Source organism: Grus americana, chromosome 1 (assembly GCF_028858705.1).
Source record: "Grus americana isolate bGruAme1 chromosome 1, bGruAme1.mat, whole genome shotgun sequence".
NCBI lineage: Eukaryota > Metazoa > Chordata > Aves > Gruiformes > Gruidae > Grus > Grus americana.
The window spans coordinates 219839278-219846516 of record NC_072852.1 but is presented as its reverse complement, the minus strand read 5'-3'; the positions used below and the strand labels follow the sequence as shown (position 1 = coordinate 219846516).

At 55.3% G+C, this 7239-nt stretch overlaps 1 long non-coding RNA gene across 1 annotated transcript; it reads right to left on the bottom strand.

The window, feature by feature from the left end:
• Positions 1-899: 899 nt before the first annotated feature.
• LOC129213906 (uncharacterized) lies at positions 900-5158 on the bottom strand. Its single transcript, XR_008579565.1, has 3 exons — positions 5083-5158; positions 3420-3668; positions 900-1071 (listed from the first exon to the last, which is right to left on the bottom strand). It is a non-coding gene; the product is annotated as an uncharacterized LOC129213906 (long non-coding RNA).
• Positions 5159-7239: the final 2081 nt, after the last annotated feature.

Here is a 7239-nt window from a genome sequence, read left to right as displayed (position 1 = left end):
CCTGGAAGAAAAAAAATACACAGCACACCCCCCACCCCCACCCCCCACCCCCAAAATTAGGCACCACCACCACCACAACCTCACGCTCCACCCCTCACCCAAACACACGTCCATTCCACCGCAACCGGACAGTGCCCGCTCCTTCCAGCGCTCCTCGGGAACGCCGTCAAAATTTCATCTCTCGCCCTGCCTGGCAAAAACCCCGGCCCAAACCGCACTGCCGTCCAAACTTTGGCGACGAACGTCGCCTCGCGGAGCGACCAGGGGAAAAAAAACCACCCAGCTGGGGGAGGAAAAAAAAAATCCCCCAGCTGGGGTTTTTTTTATTCTAATCTCAAACAGCAAACTAGCTTGCTCTACCTGGAAGAAAAAATACACAGCACACCCCTCACCCCTACCCCCCCCCCCCCCCAAAATTCGGCACCACCACCTCACACTCCACCCCTCACCCAAACACATGTCCAATTCCACCTCAACCGGACATCGCCCGCTCCTTCCGGTGCTCCTCGGGAACGCCATTCCCGGGAGACGCCATCACAATTTCATCTCTCACCCTGCCTGGCAGAAACCCCGGCCCGAACCGCACCACCATCCAAACTTTGGCGACGAACGTCGCCTCGCGGAGCGGCCGGGACCGGGGGAAAAAAAACCCAGCCGAGGGAGGAAAATAAAAATCCCCCAGCTGGGGTGTTTTTTATTCTAATCTCAAACAGCAAACTAGCTTGCTCTACCTGGAAAAAAAAATTACACAACACACACACACAGCCCAACACACACAAAAATAGGCACCGCCACAACCTGACGCTCCACCCCTCACCCAAACGCACACCATTCTGCCACCCGCCCGCCACAACGGGCCACGGCCCCGATTCTTGGCCCATCTGTGGAATGGCCTCACCCTGTCCCTTAAGACAGCATCGCCGCTCCGCCTGACTCTGTAGAGTTAGCGCTCATAGGCAGGGACCAGGGAAGATGCCTTGCTAACTGCACCGCTCCTTCGCTGTTGCTTGGATACTCCACAAAAACCTCACTCGAGGCTGTCGTGCGGGAATCCAAATCATGCCGTGGCACCTGAAAACCACAACGGAAGGGCTCTAGGGCCGGCTGGCCGACAACTACCCTCTGCCTCGCTAAACGGCCCGTACGACCTCCGCCCCAACTGACTGTACTGACAGATTACCATCCTGGGCTGGGGCCGCTCTCTATGCCAGCTCTGCAATGCCCAACCACCCAAATGCAACAAGAGCCATACCGAACACCAGGCAATGCCAAGCACTGCAATGCAATATACAACCAAATATAAAGCATCCATGAACACAGTGCTACGTAACACTGGACAGTCTCAAATGGCAGGCAATACAAATACAGGGCCACGCACTACAAAGACAGAGCCGCACAACGCAACACAGAGGACCGGGTCACTGAACACAAGACAGTCTCCATTGGCAGGCAGTACAAAGACAGAGCCGCGCAACGCTATACAGAGCCAAAGACAGAGCCGCGCAACGCGACACAGAGGACCGGGTCACTGAACACAAGACAGTCTCCATTGGCAGGCAGCGGCAAGGCAGAGCAGCGCAAGGTGAGGCAGGGCGCAGGCCCACGTAACGCAAGGCAGAGCGGCGCGAGGCGAGGCAGGGCGCAGGCCCACGTAACGCAAGGCAGAGCGGCGCGAGGCGAGGCAGGGCGCAGGCCCACGTAACGCAAGGCAGAGCGGCGCGAGGCGAGGCAGGGCGCAGGCCCACGTAACGCAAGGCAGAGCGGCGCGAGGCGAGGCAGGGCGCAGGCCCACGTAACGCAAGGCAGTCTCCGTTGGCAGGCAATACGAATACAGAGTAGCGCAATGCAATACCCAGCCAAAGACAGGGCTGCGCAAGGCAATACAACACAAAGCGCTACAAAACAAGACGTCTCAGACGGTGGTCAAAACCAACACAAATTGCAGCAAGGCAATACAACACCAGAACAACGGGTGTGTGTGACAAGCTAGGCTTTAAGACACAAGCCTCTAAGCATATGTTGCGTGAAAGGGTACGAGTCTGATGTGTGGCTGAGGGAGGCCCTCCCGTTGAGTCACGAGGTTCAGAAAGGACCCCCTTGCTTTCTAAACTCCTTCTCAGAGAGGAGCCTAGGTGCGGCTAGGTCCAGTCTTAGTCCCAGACTTGGTCAACGGTTTACATCTAAAGGATTATGTGTGTAGCCACATATCAGAGTCAACGTTTGCCTGTTAGAGCCCCACTAAGGACTTTCACTGAAACAGTTTCGCAAAGTTGAAAAGAAAAATAGGTAGTTTATTGAGGCGACAGATATAAGAAGTTCAGAATGGCCGTCGATAAATGCACTTACTGCAACAATTTTGAGCTCAAGTTAATAGTTCAGCGCTTTTGTTAATGATAGTTTTCCCGGGGTAACAGCCAACATAATCGGAGGCGCAAGTCTTACCAAAGAGGCATCCCTGCTTGGGGAGGGGAGAGGGAGGTCCAGGCCCGTCGACCCGTCCGGATAGTTGGAGTTCTCGTCCTCAAAAAAGAGGATTCTAAATGCCAGATTTATACTTTTGGCGAGGTGGGACTAAGTCAGGTATTGTGTGCCGATCGGCCCTTAACAAGGCTTGTTGTGCAGTTGGTCGGGGCTGGGGGGGGGGGAAGTGGCAGAGAACAAAGGCGTTCAGTACAGAGGAGCGGTGGTCTGTTTAGTTTTACCAAAGTAAGGTCGAGCTGCAAAGGAGGCTCCCCCTCACCCCAGGCGTCACTTAGTTGATTAAGGAGTACACCCGTCACATGCCGCATCTTGTTAAGATGAACAAATTGCTCATCTCCTGCCCCTGTTCAGGTTCGGTGCTTATCAGTGCAAGATAAGCAAGTTGCTCAATCCCTGCTCTCGCCCAAGCTGGACTCCCCCAGGCCCCTTCTGCTGGGTCAAAATGGCCCTGTATTCGGCACCAAGACTGGACGAGTCCGGCATCCCACAGCATACAGGGATGAAAGATGGTATCAAACTTCAATTGAGGCGGAAGTTTCTAGAGCACGACTGTGAGTCCGGCACGGACCACCTCCACAAAGGCCACCTCGCAGAAACATCTGCGATGCAAGGCGCGCTTTAAGCTCCGATCGCGAGACAAGAAACGCTCGACTGGCCGTATTCTGAAGCGACGAGGCGTCACGGACCCCGCGGATGCTCGCCGAGCGCGTGCGGCGGAACCTAGAGACCTGCCGTAAGGCGCCGTACGCATGAAAAAGCACAGATCACGGAAATGATGCTGCAACGCTGAGAGAGGCCAGAATGTTTACATCCGGCACGATGGACCCGGGACCCCTATCTGTCCCTAGACTCGAGGCAGACTAAATAGCCCTCTGCTACCCTGATGTTAAACCCCTGCTGGCCCTGCCCCCAACCACCGTTTTTGCCCCTTAAATTACCTTTCAGAGGGCAGAATCCAGATTCCCTTCTCATGGGGAAAAGGTCATCTAACCGGGACGCTCCCCCATCCGCCGGGTTCCGCTTCATCCCTCACGAGACAGAGCATCGCCAGTCGCCGACATGCCGCCCGGCGTCGACCTCCGCTGCGACGAAGCCCTCCTTGGAAACGCCTTCCTCTCGCCCGTCCCTTTTCCTCGGCCGCTCGGAGTCGGATTCTTCAGCCTGCCATGCCAAGGCCTGACCGCCACCTGCAAAACTCAAAGGACGGGATGTGATTTTAGCTACGTCTATAATACGACACCTCAGAAAACTGCTACGTCAGCGCACCGGTCATCGCTCGCCTCGCTTAAGTTCGCTCCGGTGCAGATATCCCGTTCGCGCATCGATTCGCGCCTAGAAAATACAACCAGAAAAGTGTGAACTAGGCGGAGTCGCCGACACGCCAATCTGCTGACGTCGGACGCCGGCCCGCCTTTGTCCGGCGCTCCTCTCGCCTCTTCCGGGGGCCTGTGACGCACGGTTTGTCGCTCGGCCTCTGACAAACCCAAACAAACTGTGCAAAGTAAGGCGGTGGCCGCTGACCAGTAGCTTGATGAGACCGAAAGGTCTGTCATCTTTTCTGCATAAGCCTTCTAACTAGAGCTAAAACAAACAGAGAAGAGATACACCGAACCCCAAATATACCAACTAAGGCACATTTGAGATTGAACCCACTCAACTACCGCACAGACTGCTGCTCCCAGAAGGCCAGAGTACAGCTTCTGACCCCCGCCAATGCAATGAAACTGTGACAGCTGTCTACAGATACTTGCCCAGAGATGGACTGTAGCGTCTTCACCAAAAGAATCCAGTCACGCCAATGTTTTACCGCCACGCCACAAAGCTATGCTACCCCTGTCTTTAACATTGCTACACCCCTGGGGGGAGCGGCTCCGACCCCGACACGGCGCACAGACTCCACAAACGCGACCGTGAGACACGAGAAGGCCGCGAGCAAGAACGGCTACCGTGGCGAAGGTAAGACTGGCGAGGAAGCCCTACGGCACCGCAACGTTGCGGGTGCTTTATAGCGGCCCCGGGAAAGAGGCGACGGCCTTGGCCGGCGAGAGAAAGAGGCTGTCAAAACTGAAATGACAGATGCATCAGAAGCTGGGTTTTAAGATCTAAGTCCTTTAAAAACATGGGGAATGAAACCTGAGAAAAGAACTCGGGGCAAACGTAACGCTCGGAGGAGCTGCTGGCAGCGCCCAGCTGGGCGCCACAATAGACGTCCGCTCAGAAACATCTACGACACGATGCACGCCAAACAGAGCTATGCTTTAAGCTAGAACTACAAGAGAGAAACTGGCTTGATGAGCTCAATACCAATGAGCACAGATATTCAAGACTCATGAGATCTAATAAGGTACCTGGTGATCACAAAAAGCAGCGGAGGCATCGAGACCCGAGGGAGGTGCGGCATACAGCATAAGACAGACAACGCAACCTACATGACACAACCGTACGTGGGCTGAAAGCGCCCCGCCCGGCGCGGTCTAGCACGGTGCCGACGAGTAACCCGCTCCCTTTGCCTACCCGAAGGTGACCGCTCCCGGACAGCCCTCTCCCGTACGCTAACTTTAAAAGCCATCCCCTGCAACTCCCAAACTTGTCCGGACCTACCTTCTTACGGCGCTCTGCTCTCCTCCTCTGCCGCTCTTCAGTGGGCATCTAGCCAGTCCGCATCTGGAAAAATCACACCGAGTTATCAAACAAGTCACCCAGATGCCGAGTGAGAGCCAAACAATTCCGGACGGGCCATATCGGCACGCTAACCGTACGCTCCTATTGCTATTCCGCCTATCCCCAACTCAACAGCCCTGGGCAGAGCAGCTCCACACACACACCACACACAGAGACGGACGCTACACAGAACGCTACAAACAATGCGACTCACAAACGACAGAACACTCTCAGTGAGAGGAATGACTCCCGGACCGGAGAGGCTGCCAAAAAAGGCGACCTATAGGGCACGACGCCCGGGTGAGGAAGGTCTATGGCAACCCCAGAAGAGAATTGACCGTAAATGGCCCGTTATAAGAAGTTACTGTCAAAACCGAGATGATGGGGGCAGCAAGAAGCCCGTCTTCAAGACCTAAGGAGGTAAGGATGCAGGGAGGAAGACCCAATCCCTGAAAATGGATAGCTGGAGAGCAGAGCTCCGGACACAGCCTGGTATAGCGCTGCAAATAGAGGACCCGCCAGAAACTTCTGACACGCAAGAATGATCCATGCCGTAAGCTCGCTATGCGAGAAAAGAAGCGCCCGATTGGCGGTACGCTGACAAGTACCGGCATTCGAGAGCCTAGGGACGGCGCCCGAGAAGCGTGCCGTGCCCCTCGAGCGCAAAGAGGGCGTTGAGACCCGAGGAAGGGCTAAGACACACAGGACGAGACACGCAGACATAACACAGGCTGCAACTGCCCTGCCCGGTCTAGCATCGTGGTGACATGTAACCCGCTCCCTTTGCCCAGCCAAGGGGAACTGCTCCCAGACACCCCTCTCCCAGGCACTAGCCATAAAACCCCTCTGCCACGACCCCCAAACTCGCTCCCTCCCTGGCCACAGTCCCTCAACTTAGCTTTCCGAGGGCCGGGGATCCGAATCCATCAGCAACAAAAACATCAACACCGCGCATTGGCTAACTGGGATGTTCCTGCAATCGCCCGGTGCCTCTTCATCAGCTACAATAGAAAACAGAACACAAACAAAACAGCACTGTCAGTCAGCATTGCATCAACCGGCCAACACCAACCTCTCCCATGACACCCCCTTCCTCAGAAGCACCGTGTCTTTCTGCTCACCTGCTCGGTCCAGAGATGGACCCTGCAGCTGTCCTCGCTTGCAGCACCTAAGACGCCAAGAGACACAAAATTACTCCTATGTTTGTCAGAAGTCACCACTCCCACAATCACCCTCGCCATTCCTCCAGCTCACCTCAAATGACCGACCCACCTCCTTACGGCACTCTGCTCCCCTCCTGTGCTGCTCTTTGGTGCGCTTCCTCTCTCTGCATCTGAAAAAAAAAAAAACAAACCCAAAATAATTAAACAAGTCAGCCAGATGCCAAGCGAGAGCCAAACAATTCCAGATTGGCCATACTGACACACTAACCGGACCCTCTTCTTGCTATTGCACCCAACCCTGGACTTGACAACCCTGGGCAGAGCAGCTCCATGCCCAAGACACACACGCACAGGGATCAACGCTACACAGAATGCTACAAACAACACAAATCACAAGTGACAGAAAACTCTCAGCGAGAGGAACGACTCCCGGACCGGAGAGGCTGCCCAACAAGATGACCTACAGGGCATGACGCCCGGGCGCAGCAGCTCTATGGCAACCCCAAAAGAGAAGTGAATGTGATAGCCAGTTGTAAGAAGTTACCATCAAAACCAGGGGGAGGGATGCGGCAAGAAGCCTCTCTTCAAGACCTAAGGACGTAACGATGCAGAGAAGAAGCCTCGGTCCCTGAAAAGGAACAGCTAGAGAGCAGAGCTCCCGATGCGGCCTAGGACTAGGCTGCAAGAAAAAGGACCCGCCGGAAGCTTCCGAGATGCAAGAACAATCCACGACATAAGCTTGCGAGGCAAGCAAAGCAGCGCCCCGTTGGCGCTACACCGATGAATACAGGTGTTTGAGAGCCTAGCGATGGCGCCCGAGAAGCATGCCGTGCCCCTTGAGTGCAAAGAGGGCGTTGAGACCCGAGGAAGGGCTGAGACACACAGGACAAGACACACAACAAACATACCACAGACACAGGCTGGAACTGCCCTG